The 15,992-nt window shown below is 41.0% G+C and overlaps 2 long non-coding RNA genes across 6 annotated transcripts; both read right to left on the bottom strand.

Moving 5' to 3' along the window:
• Positions 1-215: 215 nt before the first annotated feature.
• Positions 216-951, bottom strand: LOC145042361 (uncharacterized). Its single transcript, XR_013680649.1, has 3 exons — positions 887-951; positions 579-666; positions 216-473 (listed from the first exon to the last, which is right to left on the bottom strand). It is a non-coding gene; the product is annotated as an uncharacterized LOC145042361 (long non-coding RNA).
• A 141-nt stretch (positions 952-1,092) lies between these two features.
• Positions 1,093-5,473, bottom strand: LOC145000355 (uncharacterized). Of its 5 annotated transcripts, XR_013661205.1 has the most exons (10): positions 4,888-5,473; positions 4,407-4,769; positions 4,274-4,327; positions 2,612-3,040; positions 2,449-2,517; positions 2,301-2,379; positions 2,158-2,214; positions 1,759-2,009; positions 1,294-1,354; positions 1,099-1,217 (listed from the first exon to the last, which is right to left on the bottom strand). It is a non-coding gene; the product is annotated as an uncharacterized LOC145000355 (long non-coding RNA). The 5 variants fall into 5 exon arrangements; XR_013661207.1 differs by lacking the exons at positions 2,158-2,214; positions 2,301-2,379 and having other exon boundaries at positions 1,759-1,980; positions 4,888-5,034; positions 5,402-5,446; XR_013661206.1 differs by lacking the exons at positions 2,158-2,214; positions 2,301-2,379 and having other exon boundaries at positions 1,093-1,184; positions 1,759-1,980.
• Positions 5,474-15,992: the final 10,519 nt, after the last annotated feature.

Here is a 15,992-nt window from a genome sequence, read left to right as displayed (position 1 = left end):
CCATCCAAGGCTTGTAAAATGAGTTTAAATCACATGTGATTGTCCTAGCACCACCAAAACACATAAGGAATGTGTGTGGGGGAGTTTACGACCTTAAACTCCTAGTTTACCGCCGTAAACTCCATTAAGTGGTCCATATGTGGGTTAAATCTATTCCTATGCCTTAGATTTGATCCTAGCTAATTTCCCCAAGTGATATTTGACCATTTAGCACCTTAAAACCCACTAACCATGAGTTCACGGCCGTGAACTCATGTGGTATCTATATAAACAACTCAAAGGTCAACAAGATAAACCCTAATGTTGTGTTTGTTACACATGAAAAATATACTACAACAATTTTACATGACATCTCTACATGCACTAGAGCAATATTGTATATGCAATAAAAAATAACCGTAACAAAGCCACTTGTTGAATACCACAGTTTTGATGTCCATGTTTTTGTCTCCCACAGATAGAATGTCCCATCACTACATAACAACATGATAATTGCTTTAGTGCCAAAGCTTTTTTAATATGTGCTTGAATGAATATATTAACTGAATACATCTGAGTCCAATGATAAATAACATTACAATTTTGCAGCAAAGAAGTAATCTCTAGTAGGAGACCACTTTAGCCGTGATATTCTCCCTAATCCTTGCTGAATGGGTGTGCCCACCACTGTACAAATACCCACAACAAGAATTGCTTATATCAAGCTCAATATATGAAGAAAGATCATCTTTTTAACATAATCTCTAGTAAGTTATAATCCCTTAGTTGTTTTACATATCAAAAGAGAAATACACCTTTAACTTCCTTTTAAAAAAACCAACAAGAGCATAGTCATGATTAACTAATTTGGGGTATATTGAAAAACTCAACATGCATAAGAATATACCTTGAGCAAAATCCCACATTGTGAACGATGCGCTCTCATATGAAGTAGATGCTACATATGTGAAGATACGTTAAGGGAAGCATTATATTATAACTGGATATTAAATTTGGTCATGCAAAAAGACTCTGAAAATCAACATTTCAAAATAGATCAAAGTAGAACTGAATAAGAAAAGCAGCATGCAAGCAAAACAAAAGCTACTTTGGATATCTTCCATCAGGACTCCATGAGAGTGCACTTATTTGTTCATCACCATGGCCTCGAAGAAAATCCACAAGAGTCCATCTAAATCCAGAACCTATATGAAGCAGAACAAATGCAAATTTCACCCCTGTTTATACATTAATAGAAACTCATGAGCTTCCACATGTCAAGAGTGCAAGGGTATGGATGTCAAATATACTAACTTGCAGCCTACTGAAAGTGTCTTCCCTGCATCATCTGAGTATATAAGTACTCATCATGAAACTGCATGACACGAGACATTAAATAAATCAAAATTACATTTTGATTTTCTTTTCCTTTCAGTAACGATTAACATTTTACAAAAAAAACAAAAGACCCCACCACATCACTCTCAACCTTTTAAAAAATGGTCTCTTTTATCGGTTACAAGAGGAATTCATCCTTTTTTTTTGTTTATATGTATCATATATATATATATATATATATATATATATATATATATATATATATATATATATATATATATACTTTATCCTCCAACAATAACATAATCTCTTTTATCAAAACTTCCAACCTCCTCTCCCTCCTATATAAGATGATTTACACTCAAATCAAATCCCTAATAATCCAATTCCATCCATTCATACCTTTTTGGGTTTTGGTTTTTGATTGTTGAAGTTTGTTACCTTAGTAGTTGTTAGGCCAGTTGATTTGAGTTGGTTGGGGTTTTTGCTGCTGATAGACACTAGCTGCTGCTGCAGGTCCCACCATGTCCACACTACCCGGTCCACCACCAGACAATGGGTCAACTGCACTAGTGGTTACCGGTTGAGGCGGGTGATAAATATTAGCAAATGCTGCCGTGTGGCTGTGGTTAGGTTGTTGTCTACTCCAATATGAAATACAACCTAAGAAAGGGTATTTCAGTCAATATACTCTGCAAAATCATGAAAGTCATTTTGCCTGAGCATGAAAAGAAAATTAACCTTTAGGAAAGGGTATTTCAGTCAATGACCAATAACAAGAAAATCTAGTAATAACCTCAGAAAGGGTATTTCAGTCATTTATACAAATGAGTATAATACCTCGGATTCTAGGCTAGCTAAAGCAAAAATCGCCTCAATCCGAACACGCCAAAAGCCCTTAACAAGGCAGAAAAGGTCATAGTTGCACTTTAATAATTTTCTTACAAAAAACTAAAGCATTTTACGTTAAAAGAATTTCTTACTTTGAAAATTCTATAATTGGATAGATTTTTCAATGGACAGGTACAAGAAATAAACAACTTCATTAGCTAGGTGGAGAAACTGCATCTTAAAATTTAAAATTACCATCAATTTATAGTAATTTTTTTCATGTGAAATCAAAGCAATCACCTCTTTTGTGCTGAGAGTTCTCAAAGGATGACCTGTATCTTTAGGTGGTGCAACCAGATTCTTCAAAACCTGCCATTGCCAAGAAGAATAATAATAATACAGTGGAATGAAGATGCCTTATTAGTTTAGTAGTATAATAATAAGGAATGAAGGTAAAGCTAACCATCTTGCTTTATAAAATGACTCAGGGCCCGTCTGTTTTTCCAACATTTGGAGAACTGCAACCTGTAAGAAAGAAGCAGTTGCAAAGGTAAGACTTATCAATTTTATGAACAACTATTTGATCGAAGACCAAACTTCTTTCTAAATGCTCAATTTCTCATCACTTGCGTGGTGGTTGGGCACTTTTCACCTTCTTCCTTACGTAGATGCTCTGGGATAGAATTAAGAAAAGAAAAATATGTAATATTCATGCCCATAAAAATAATTACGATACTGCCCTTCTACAGCAAAGAAGTTAAAGGGTGCATCAAGGGTAAGATTGTCATTCAAGATGTAAGGTTGTCATTCTTGTACAGGTACTCAGGGACACAGAAGGTAATTGTTGCTGGCAAGGCTGGTGGAGAAGCTTGATGTTTGCCTGAACAACAACCTACAATAACCCATTGGAATCAGTGTTTAAACACAAAGTTTTGCTTAAAACAATACAAAAATAAATTACACCAATTATAAAATTACAAAATCTAGAAAGGCTATATTACAAAGAATAAACCGAATTGAAGATACATAATACAAAAGGGATAAGCCTTGTATTTGAACATGGTAAGGTTAGAATTGTAACTATCATATATAACTACTGACATATAACAAGCCATAAACTCATATACTGGATACAACCCAACTGGATTATAACCTAAACAAAGGAAGATAAAAAGATCCAAACTTCGAATGAAACAACTACCTGTATTCAACCAAATTAAATAAATATTGGTTTATTCAATATTTCATGAACAAAGAAACATTGGACCCAAAAAATTGGGAGATAAGGGTGGAGAGAGAGAGAGAGAGAGAGATGGCTACAGGCCTTCAACTTAATTTTCTAATGGTTCATGTGATATGATGAAAGAAACTTTGAAGTTTGGCAAGTAGTAAAGAGAAAATGTGTGCCATCAACAGGAGGTGGTGAGGAGCGATGTCATCTTATTGTATCCTGGAACAACAACCAAATCAAGAGGCGACAAGAAGCTCTCTGGAAAAGACCGTATTCTTTTCCTAAAAAACAGAAAATAGCCTAGGATATGATACCATGAGGCAGGTGAAAAAATAGGCGCGAGTCTGTAGGAAGGAGAATATCCTTTGAGGATTCTGTTACAATTTATATAATTTAACCTGGGTTGTCCTATTTCCTAGTCCTTAAATTTTCACATTTATTTAGAGGCTCCTTATTAAAAAAATCACATCAAAATCAAATCTCTTTTACTATCACTATAGTCAATTCGACATAACTATTTGTAACTCTTCTTTGTTCAATGAAGTTGCATATAACCGTCTATATCTTAAACTTTATATGGGCTATACATACATTGAAGTTTAGCATGTATTCAATAACATAATAATTTAAATATGATCTAATATGCTCATAACATAGATTAAGTCAACAAAATCCACAACTAAATTGAGATTAAATGTAGTAATGCACGATCTAATAACTGACTGGAATGAATCCAAAAACCTGGTTCAAACATTTCATCGAGCAGTTGGAGTGCTTCATAAAACTTTCTTTCAAATGTCAAAAAAATCCACACAGAAGAACACATAATTTGAGAATGTGAAAGAAGGGTACCAGTAAGAGAAACACCAACTAAAAGCAAATCAAAATTATTACCTTGGTTGTCACAAACCCTCCATCGATATTGACTGATATATTCAGTTTACCTACCTGCAATTTGAAATTAGAAGAATAATTGGGCCTAAAACCCTCCAATCACAAGTCCCATGATAAAAAATGATCCAGCTACCTCAACTGCATTTTTATTTGCCTTTTAAATCATAACCATAACTAATCATTCTTGATTGATAATCCTTCAAATTGTGTTCTTCGTCATGAGAGAGAGAGAGAGGGGTCAGATGGTTAGGATCTCTATCCCACAGTAATGAAGGTGTGAGACCAAACTACCAACATACATTGGTTGATCGATCTTCTGCTCCCAAGCCCATATGCCACATTTGTTTTCGATCTCTTCAGTCAGATCCATTTTAATTCTCTAATCCAAGATTGAAGCAACACCAACAAAGAAATCGATAGACTTGAACACCCAAGATCTCATAGTTATTTGTGTTGTTAGCCTCCATAGTTGACTGAAGATGGTGAAGTTTTTGCCCTAATTCGTCGATATGAGAGGAAGAAAAAGAGACGTACAATGTTAACGGATCCAAATACAAAAACGTACCGAGTGTGGATGGAGAAAAGGTAGATGAAATATGGTAAGCACAACATACCTTTATATAATCAGAAGAGGAGAATCGAACCCGTCAATCGGATGTTGGGCTTGTAAAGAGAAGCGATTTTCGACCGGTGGGGAAGGGGAATTCGAACCTTTGTTTGCGGTGGTGTTGGTAGTCCGATGTAAATGGGGTGTTGGGGGCCTGAATCTTGAAGAGTTAATACTTGGGTGGCCTTCCATATCACAGTTCCTTGTTTCATCGATGCATATATATATATATATATATATATATATATATATATATATATATATATATCCGAACAAAACACACTACAAATATGGTGGTGTGAGTGACGGCTAGGGTTCTTGAGAGAGAAAAATGATTTTTTTGAGAAAGTGTGTGAGAATGTCTTTGAAGATATTATGGAGAAAAGAATATCGAAAGAAGCGGGTCAAGGAATAGTGCAAGAACACTGTTGGCGAGTATTCTCAAGAACAGCATAGATGAAGCAGGTGAAATCACAGCAGAGATGAAGCATATAATGGAAATCAGAAGCCTTTTTTCTTACTTGAGATGATGAAGTCGAGAGATGGAGATGAAATCGTAACCTTGGAAAAGGATGCATAGTAGTGTGAGGAGAATGAAAGATGCATCAAAATGCTTAGGTCAAAGAGGTAGCGGGCTTTTCTAATTTTTTCGGCTTTTCTTTTCCCGCTTGTAACTAAAGAACGCGCGTTCATAAAAATTATAAAGTGACACCTACAGAGGGCGCGCATTTAAGATACAGCGCCTTCCGTGTTTTTAATTTTTTTACTTATGACAATAATTTAAGGGTGTGTAGTAATGCGTGACCTAAATCCTTAAATTTTCTGAATAGATGACACGTTTTTAATGTCACTCTCAGTTGCGTAACATAAATTAATGAGTGTCATGATTTGCGCGTCGTAAAAGGCTGTTTTTCTAGTAGTGTCTTAACTAAAACTTTACTTTTAGGAAAATATAGGATTTTCCTGGGATAACAACTATACATAACCAGAATCGTGTAATAAATCAGTTAACTAAACTTTACATATAAGAAAATATGGGATTTTCTTGGATTCGTAACTTTTTCGGAAAACCAAAAGAAAACTTAAACATTTTCAAAAAAACAAACATCTTATGAACTCACCAGCTTTATGCTGATTTTCAAACTGCTTGTATTCTCAGGTCCGCGTTAGACAGGTACCCAACAATCCCTTTTGGAGAAGACGGAGCATACTGAAGATCTCATCTTAACTTTTGTTCATATGATACATATGTATAACACTTGTAACACTTTACTTTTAAACTGATGTAAATTCTAATATGTAATGTAATGGTTGTTTACTTTGCTTACTATGTGCATTGGATTTGATACTCAACGTGGAGTCCGCTCCGGAAATGTTTCCGCCTTGGTATTCGGGGTGTGACAACACTACATACTGGTGGTAGCCAGGGTTTTCAAACAGAAAATACTATACATACAGTAACGAACAAACATGCTAGAAAATATTGGATTTTCTTGGGAAAAATACATACATTTTTCAAATTCATTAATAGGTTTTCGTTACAAAACAAATCTTATGAACTCACCAGCTTAATGTTGATACTCTATCAAAATCACTCGTATTCTAAGGAAATCAGAAAACAGGTACTCCTGCAGCATTTTGAGAAGACAGAGCATATAGAGACACATCTTTTACTTATTTTTTCATACTTTTGATGTATACAAACTTTGTATCAAACATATGTAAGTATTCATATTACTTCCTCCGTCCCAATTTTATTGTTCGCCTTACTATTTTAGTTTATCCCAAAATTATTGTCAACTACCAAAAATAGATATACATTTTTACCATATTACCCCTAACATTTAATAAAGTAAACATCAATAATTACAAATACACATTTCCCATTGTTTTTAGAAAATGGGAAGAGGGTCATTTTACACAAAAAAAACAAAACTAATGATTGTTTTTCTTAATCTGTGCGTTTTTTTGTCTGTGGACAATAATTTTGGGACGAAGGGAGTATATTGTAATGGTTGTGTTTACTTTGATTACTATGATGCAATTGTTGTGATACTACACATGACGTCCTCCACCCCCGAACGTTTCCGCCGTTCCGGTTTGGGGGTCTGACACAATGAACCATAACAAACTAAATTCAAACAATAAACCATAACATACTAAAGTCAAACAACTAATCCAAACTTTCTTCCCGCATTTGTTACCCATGACTCATAATTCGACAAGTTAAGACGCAACCAAATTTTCCTATTACCCGCACTTTCAGCAAATAACATAAGAGCAATGGTGTATTTTGGATCACATTCTCCCCAATCCAAGCTTGCCAACTTCTCCATTCAATCATCCATCTCCTTGTTAAGATTATTTGCTTACGTGAATGCATGTGCCGCCTTGATAATTTCTCTGCCAACTTCTTTCACATCATCATCAAGTGTGGTTTCCTTGGGACCATTTAGTTTGTCCCCCTTGTTCTTTGTCTGCCAAGATGATTCTTCACATGTAGGTGAAGCATAAGTAGGTTGAGGTACTATTGAGCTGGGGGTATCTGCATGAGGTGTTGGCTCTTCCATCTCTGTCTCCTCAAGATCATGTGCAGTAACGAATTCATTGGGATGAGGTAGTGTCGAAGATGGACCCCAACTATGAGCACCAGTCGAGGTCGGCCCATCAAACAACTGAGTACAAAGACCGAGGCAAGGGAGTGGTGCATTTCTTAGCTTATCTACATACTTGTTCAACTATTTGAAAATTTAATAAATATTATCAAAGTAGTAAAACAAAATAATCTAATTATAATATATATATATATATATATATAAATATATATATATATATATATATATATATATATATATATATGTATATACATGTGTCCAAGTTAATGAGAGTGTGACATGTGGAAAATTTATTTTCATGTATTAGGGAGGAAATATATATATATATATATATATATATATATATATATATATATATATATATATATATATATATATATATTCCTCCCTAATACATGAAAATAAATTTTCCACATGTCACACTCTCATTAACTTGGACACATGTCATTTTTTCGTATTTTTGAATAAATGTTTTTTTTTCCATTTTTCATTTTCTCATTTTTTTTCTTTATCTTTTCTTAATTAACACATCATATTTACACATCAATTAATAATTACCTTAATTGAAAATAACCAATAAATCACAATATTACTACTCATATAGTATTTAATATGGTTCTTTTTTTTAATTCAAATTTTAAATTTTAAATTTAAATCTAAAATTTCAAATTATATAAATATATAAAAGGAGGGTTCCCAATTCAACAGTTCTTGTTGTTGATTGGACCAAATAAAAGTAACTTAATCCTATTGGACCACCATTATTTTTTTTAAACTTTTTTCTTTTATTTCTTTCCTGGTTTCCAATAAAATATACACGTGTTGCCGATACCAAATGTGCACCGCTATAGAAGCCAATAGAAATACGGTTAGTGTCACCGACTCACATCCTCCCTCTTCTCTGCGATTTTTTGTTCCAATTCTTTCCACCATTCGCTGTTCTCGGTACTAATCTCTATCTTCTCTCAATTTCATCTACGAAGTCGGCGATCCCACTTACCACCGCCTTATTACCCTACGACCAAAATACGCCCTCTTCCTTTCTGTTTTTCGGTTTTTGGTGTTGTCACTGTCGGAATACTTATAGTCCATCACTCCCCCTTTGGTCTTCTCCTCTCTCGATTACCTTTACATCACATGAAGGTATTTGCTCTGCGGTGGTGTTATCTCGATTGCGGCCGCCTTTTTCATCGAATCACAAAGAATGAAAACATCACCGATGACGACACTGTAACATCCCGGAATCGCAAGAGTAGAGTTGAAGGGATAAAAGTGTAAGTTTTAGAGGGTGACTCGGCGAGTCTATGGATAGACTCGGCGAGTCAGGTCGCGGCTATGATCGCGTGTCAAGTGGCCTACTCGGCGAGTCCAAAGATGGACTCGGTGAGTAGGTGCTGTATGGAGAAAACCCTAATTTTCGGGGTTGAGCCCTATATAAAGAGCATAATACCCCTCCACAGCCTCCCTTATTCACCCCTTGAGTTCCAGAAACCCTAAATTCGTGGAGAGTCCCATTATTGAGCAAACTAGATCTTGGAGAGGTGTTGTTTGAAGAGATCTTGAAGGAGAAGTGGCTTGGATCAAAGGGCTTTGTGTGGATTCGAGTTTGGCTGCTATGAGGCATCTCTTGGAGGTAAAACATTCGTTCTTGGGCTGTATCTTCCTAGTTTCTCATTTTGGGGTTTGTGGGGAGTATATCTTGGAATGTCTTGGGGTTTGGAGGTTAGATATGAGGTTGCTACCTCAGATCTGGAATATTGAAGGCCTAGAGTGCATTAAAGTTCCTGTGTTTGAGTGCTTAGTAAAGCCACCATGTCCCAAACCTTGGTTCTAAGGTGAATAAGGCCTAGATCTCTTTAGATTCACGTAAATTTTGCCACTTTACGCGATGGATGGATTGTAGGAGGTTGGATCTATGTTTTGGATCAATTGCATGGCCTGAGATGCTTTTGTATGGATTCAGACCGGTGGTACTCGTCGAGTCACATGGGGCGACTCGACGAGTTGCTTGAAGATGGCCTGGAACTCGACGAGTTGGAAGAACAACTCGGCGAGTAGGTTGAAGATAGCCTTGGACTCGACGAGTCTATTTGGACTCGGCGAGTCTTGTCGAGGAAGTCCCAATATTTCTGGTTGAGTCGAGGAATTGGTGAGTCAAGGGATGACTCGGTGAGTTGGGTGCGAGTGGACTCAGAGTCGTTGGACTCGACGAGTTTTGGGGTGACTCGGCAAGTTGGGTCGCTGATTGAAGGAAGTTCTGAGCGTACGGACTCGACGAGTCATCGGGTTGACTCGGCGAGTAGGGTCAGTCAGGGGTTGACTTTGACTTGTCCTAGGTTGACCAGTTGTCTTCCAGGGGTATTTTGGTAATTAAGGGTATTTATTGAGTTGTATGTTTTGATGTTCAGTGGAGGAGTTCGTGTCAGAGTTTGGAGCAGCGGGATCTTATCTTTTCAGCCGACAGTTTCGAGGTGAGTTATCCTCACTATATCAACAGGGTCTAAGGTACCAAGGCCGGCCCTTTATTGGATTGAGATTCGGATATGGTTATTATGTTATTGCTTGATGTGTCTGCATTCTGGTAGCTAGGATGGTACATGCTAGGAGGCCTTGCTAAGGTCAGTTTCCCGATATACAGAGTGATGCTATGCTAGTGACCGGTTAGGTCGGTAACCCGGTTAGGGTAATGATATTTTATGTGACATGCTTGCTCGGTTTGTTGTCTATGACTGTGATATGAATGTATGTTTTGTGCACATGGTTGTTTGGGACTGGAGATGGGTTGAGGCGGGTCCTGCTTTGTGCTGTAGGCCAAGATACCCATGGCGGACCGGTTGTTCCGAAGGCCCAGCGAGCGGTCCGAATAGGCTGTAGGCCCCACGAGGGCGGACCAGACGTGCCGAGGCTCGGAGAGTGGACCAGGCCGACTGAAGGCCCGATGCGGGCGGACCAGTCACACTGTAGACTCAGATAGTGGACCAGGTGGGTTGAAGGCCCGATGCGGGCGGACCAACCCCACTGTAGACTCGAAGGACATGACTAGACCTAGAGGATGGATCCGGTGGACTGAAGGCCCGATACAGCGGACCAATCACACAGTTGCCCCGATATGTATGGTTGTTCTATGTTCTGTTATGTTATGTATGTTTTGTATATTTTGGACCGGAAGGTCGCAGCCTGGAAGGGCGTATGTGTGGTTGGTATTTTGGGGGTATCTCACTAAGCTTTCGGGCTTACAGTTGTGGTTTAATGTTTTTCAGGTTCTTCAGGAGACCGTGGCAAGGCGAAGGCGCGATCGTACCGTTCCTCATGATTTTGTAGCAATGTGATTCTGGGAATATCCTAATAATTTGTATTGAAAACCTTTTTGTAAACATTTTAATGGAAATCGGGTTGTTTTGAAAATTTTAAATTGGTTGTATTTTTCGGATGTTACAAGTTGGTATCAGAGCCTTGGTTTGAGTGAATTGGAGGAACACTTGTGTGACTCCAGTCTCAAATCGAGGAGGGTTTTCAAAAGAGAATTTAAAATGGTTTTCAAAATTAGTGAAGGAGGACGCAGAGGTACGATCAACCGGAGCCAGTAAGTAGCCCCAAAATACCATACATGACAATTGTTTTATTGAGCTTTGATAGAATAGCATGCTAGAGTTAGGCTAGGGATCTTCAGGATTTCTTGATGAGTTGCCTGATTTATGACGCCTGCTAGCCTAGGGTTCCTTGTGAGAGATTTCTAGTGTTCCTCTAGTTGTGAGGATAGAGCGTTGTTATGTATATCGCTAGGGTGTTGTAGGAGTACTTCATACAAATATGGGTTGGTGTGGAAGGTAGTATGGGCCCGTACTACTGAAAGCACGGACTCATACGCGTATCGGGGAAACCATGACCTCTAGGGTTGGAATGAGAGCTGGTTCCCGGGATAGTGGAATATGTCTGAGATTTGCTGTTTTATTTTCAGTATGGAGATTTCAGGGCACGCTGGGAGTGGATCCGGGTCAAGATCAGGAGCAGGAGAGGGAGTTCCGGGTGGGTCTGTACAACCCGAGGTTGTCAGCCAGATGAGTACGCACGAGTTGGATGCGAGGATTCGTGAGATCTTGCATGATGAGGTTGCTGCATTGTTTCGGGCTGAGCTGCCAGAGTTATTTGGGTCGATCAAGACCGCCATGGTGGAGTATTTTGATGAGCGCTATGCGGCTCTCACGGAGACGGCTGCCACGGCGACTACCGCAGCAGTAGCAGCGGCAGGGGGAGGAGCCAGTAGAGGTTTTCAGTATCGGGACTTCGATAATACGAAGCCTCCCACTTTCGATGGAGTTCAGGATCCGATCGTTGCTATGAGGTGGTTATCAGATGTGGAGGGATGTTTCTTCAGGTGTTCATGCCCTGCTGATCAGAGGGTGAGGTGTGCTCTGAACCTGTTGAGGCTCGGAGCAAAGGATTGGTGGAGATTGACCACGGGGTCGTAATCGGATGCGCAGAGGGCTACGATTTCATGGGATCGGTTCAGAGAGATGTTCAGCACTCGTTATGTTCCGCAGGTCGAGAGGGAGAGGTTGGCTTAGGAGTTCTTGGAGCTGAAACAGGATTCGGAGTCGGTGACGGAAATCACCAGGATGTTTACTGAGAGGGCGATGTTTTGCCCTGAGTTCGCTTCGGAGCAGGCTCAGATGTCCCGATATCTGAGTATGCTAAAGAGGGACATCAGACAGTTTGTGTCTGCGTAGAGGTGCGATACTTTGCTGGAGTTGCAGGAGGCCGCCAGGCGGCGTGAGTTAGAGATTGAGTTACAGATTCGTGAGCTGAGGCAAGCTCCGGTTCAGTCGCAGCCGGCGACGAAACGGTATAAGACCGTTGATTCCAGGATGGGAGATCAGGGTAGCCACGTCTGTGGAAAGTGTGGAAGGGGTCACGCCGGGGTTTGTCGATCCGGTGGAGCATGCCGCAAGTGCGGAAAGGAGGGACACTATGCGAGGGATTGTCGGCAGTCAGTGCCGGTTCGGGATTTGAGGATATGCTATCATTGTCATCAGGTTGGACATGTGAAGGTCAACTGTCCACGGCTTGCTGCAGGACCGGTGCAGGCTCCAGCACCGGCCACGTTGAGGATCACAGGTGGAGATCAGGGTGGAGCGGAGCCCCCAAGGGCTTAGGGTCGTGTTTTACAGCTTGCTGCTGCGGGTATGTTCTTTCTGCTGTTTTGATTATTTATGATTATTGTGGAGTATTGTTATCTGTTGGTTTCGTTGGTTGGTTATGGAATTGCGTTTCGGGTTTTCGTGTGGTATCCGTTGTTCCTTGAGGGTTTGGCGAGTTGTGATCGGGATTTCGTTTTAGTATCTTTTGCTCCCTGAAGGATCGTTATGGTTATGGATTTGTACTTCGAGCTATCATTGATTATCCTTGTGAGGATTGGTGGCGGATGCGGCGTTGGTTTGAAGGCCGGGTAGATTCTGCAGTCTGAGGAATGGATATTTGAAGATTGGGTTCCTTTCGAGCGGGTTGTTCAGTATGGGAACATGATTTTCATGAAATTTGTTAGCGCTGGTGAGAAACATTTTGCGTGTAAGTGTTGATTTTTTGCAAGGTTACTTTGGGAGATCGGTGATGGCGACCGGTGATTTATTGTCAGTATCTTAAGTGGGGGAGAATTGGAGATTCTCCGGATGATCGTTGGGTCTGAGAGGTTGTCTAGCTGCTTGGGGAAATTCAACGATATTTCTATCAGTCGGGAGCAGGCTCGTATGGGTGAGTAACAGGCGTGCGGAGCGGAATACAGACCTAGAGCAGTTGATTGTGGAAGGCATGGGAGCGGGCCGGGATCGAGGATGTATGATGGAGATAGAGTTCGGAACCCCTAGAGGGCTAGAACGGTATGCACGAGAGGATTTCCCGAAGGGATAGTTCGGAATGATGAATGTTAGTTGAGCGGTCCGGATAGACTGAAGGTCGGTAGGCGTACCAGTCAGGCCGAAGGCTCGGAGGACGGTCCAGATTGGCTAAAGGTCCTGAGAGTGGTCCAAATTGGCTGAAGGCCTAGGGGGCGGTCCAGTCATGCTGAAGACTCTGCGAGTATTGTTGGATCGGTTCGAGGTTATGTGTTGCGTATGTTGCAGTGGGATTACATTGGGAGGTCTGGCCCCGGGTAGCAATTTTGAGCAGTGAAGGTGGTGCATGGGCTTGAAAGTCCCTGCGATGAGAATCAGAGTAGTGGTGATGCATGGATGTCGGGAACGCTTTAAAGGGGTAGTGTAGCGTGGGATGAGCACCATAGTGCCTGTCATGGTGACTGGGCGGATGAGTGGTTTCCTTGGTAAGGAAAGAGGGAGGAATGAAATTCTGAAAAGGGAGTGCGAATTCACGGAAGTGAAAGCGGCAGTGTAGAGTTACGATCGGAGTGGTCCGTCGATGGTCTTTGAGTAGTGTGTTGCGGCGGTAGAATAAAAGCTCATTCGACTTGATATGTTGCTTAGGGCGCGGAGGGAATACCGTAGGTGTAGAGACAGAGAGAGGGGTTCGGAAGGGATACAGAGAAAGAGTCTTGGACTCTCAGTGTGATTCTGATCAGGGTTTTAGGTATGTATCAGCGGTTCATCCTGGAAGGATGTTTGGAGGATATCATCAGTGTATCAGGTTATCCAAACCTGAGGGTGCTAGAACGAGATCAGCATGTGTGTGTGACTGCGAGAGGAGAACTCGTGGGAGTTGCTCCGGAATGGAAGAATGGGTCTTTCGGTCGTCATGGGATGGGTAGAGTGGAATTCGGATTGGGGATCCGATGGTTCGTGGCTTTATAGCCATATGAGTCAAGTGAAAGATGAGAATTGGAGCAGTAAGGCATCGTGGGTAATTCTCGGTTGTTGAGTGTGGTTATCGGAAGGTACAGCTGGTGCCCGGTTTAAGTAGGTGGTGGGGACACCGTATGGAAGGAGAAAGTGAGCTTCTGGTTTCTATGATTGTACCTTGAGGGACTTGGTTCGATCAAGGTCAGGTGGCGCGTCGTGGGAAGTAATTTGAAGATGAGATGCCGTAGGCTTCGAGGACGAAGCCTAATTTAAGTGGGGGAGAAATATAACATCCCGGAATCGCAAGAGTAGAGTTGAAGGGCTAAAAGTGTAAGTTTTAGAGGGTGACTCGGCGAGTCTATGGATAGACTCGGCGAGTCAGGTTGCGGCTATGATCGCGTGTCAAGTGGCCTACTCGGCGAGTCCAAAGATGGACTCGGCGAGTAGGTGCTGTATGGAGAAAACCCTAATTTTCGGGGTTGAGCCCTATATAAAGAGCATAATACCCCTCCACAGCCTCCCTTATTCCCCCCTTGAGTTCCAGAAACCCTAAATTCGTGGAGAGTCCCATTATTGAGAAAACTAGAGCTTGGAGAGGTGTTGTTTGAAGAGATCTTGAAGGAGAAGTGGCTTAGATCAAAGGGCTTTGTGTGGATTCGAGTTTGGCTGCTATTGAGGCATCTCTTGGAGGTAAAACCTTCGTTCTTGGGCTGTATCTTCCTAGTTTCTCATTTTGGGGTTTGTGGGGAGTATATCTTGGAATGTCTTGGGGTTTGGAGGTTAGATCTGAGGTTGCTACCTCAGATCTGGAATATTGAAGGCCTAGAGTGCATTAAAGTTCCCTTGTTTGAGTGCTTAGTGAAACCACCATGTCCCAAACCTTGGTTCTAAGGTGAATAAGGCCTAGATCTCTTTAGATTCACGTAAATTTTGCCACTTTACGTGATGGATGGATTGTAGGAGGTTGGATCTATGTTTTTGATCAATTGCATGGCCTAAGATGCTTCTGTATGGATTCAGACCGGTGGTACTCGTCGAGTCACATGGGGTGACTCGACGAGTTGCTTGAAGATGGCCTGGAACTCGACGAGTTGGAAGAACAACTCGGCGAGTAGGTTGAAGATAGCCTTGGACTCGACGAGTCTATTTGGACTCGGCGAGTCTTGTCGAGGAAGTCCCAATATTTCTGCTTAAGTCGAGGAATCGGTGAGTAAAGGGATGACTCGGTGAGTTGGGTGCGAGTGGACTCAGAGTCGTTGGACTCGACGAGTCTTGGGGTGACTCGGCAAGTTGGGTCGCTGATTGAAGGAAGTTCTGAGCGTATGGACTCGGCGAGTCATCGGGTTGACTCGGCGAGTAGGGTCAGTCAGGGGTTGACTTTGACTTGTCCTAGGTTGACCAGTTGTCTTCCAGGGGTATTTTGGTAATTAAGGGTATTTATTGAGTTGTATGTTTTGATGTTCAGTGGAGGAGTTCGTGTCAGAGTTCGGAGCAGCGGGATCTTATCTTTTCAGCCGACAGTTTCGAGGTGAGTTATCCTCACTATATCAACAGGGTCTAAGGCACCAAGGCCGACCCTTTATTGGATTGAGATTCGGATATGGTTATTATGTTATTGCTTGATGTGTCTGCATTCTGGTAGCTAGGATGGTACATTCTAGGAGGCCTTGCTAAGGACAGTTTCCCGATATACAGAGTGATGCTATGCTAGT

Source organism: Lactuca saligna, chromosome 1 (genome assembly GCF_052625555.1).
Source record: "Lactuca saligna cultivar CGN05327 chromosome 1, ASM5262555v1, whole genome shotgun sequence".
In the NCBI taxonomy this organism is placed as follows: domain Eukaryota; kingdom Viridiplantae; phylum Streptophyta; class Magnoliopsida; order Asterales; family Asteraceae; genus Lactuca; species Lactuca saligna.
This window is presented reverse-complemented; position numbering and strand designations above follow the sequence as displayed.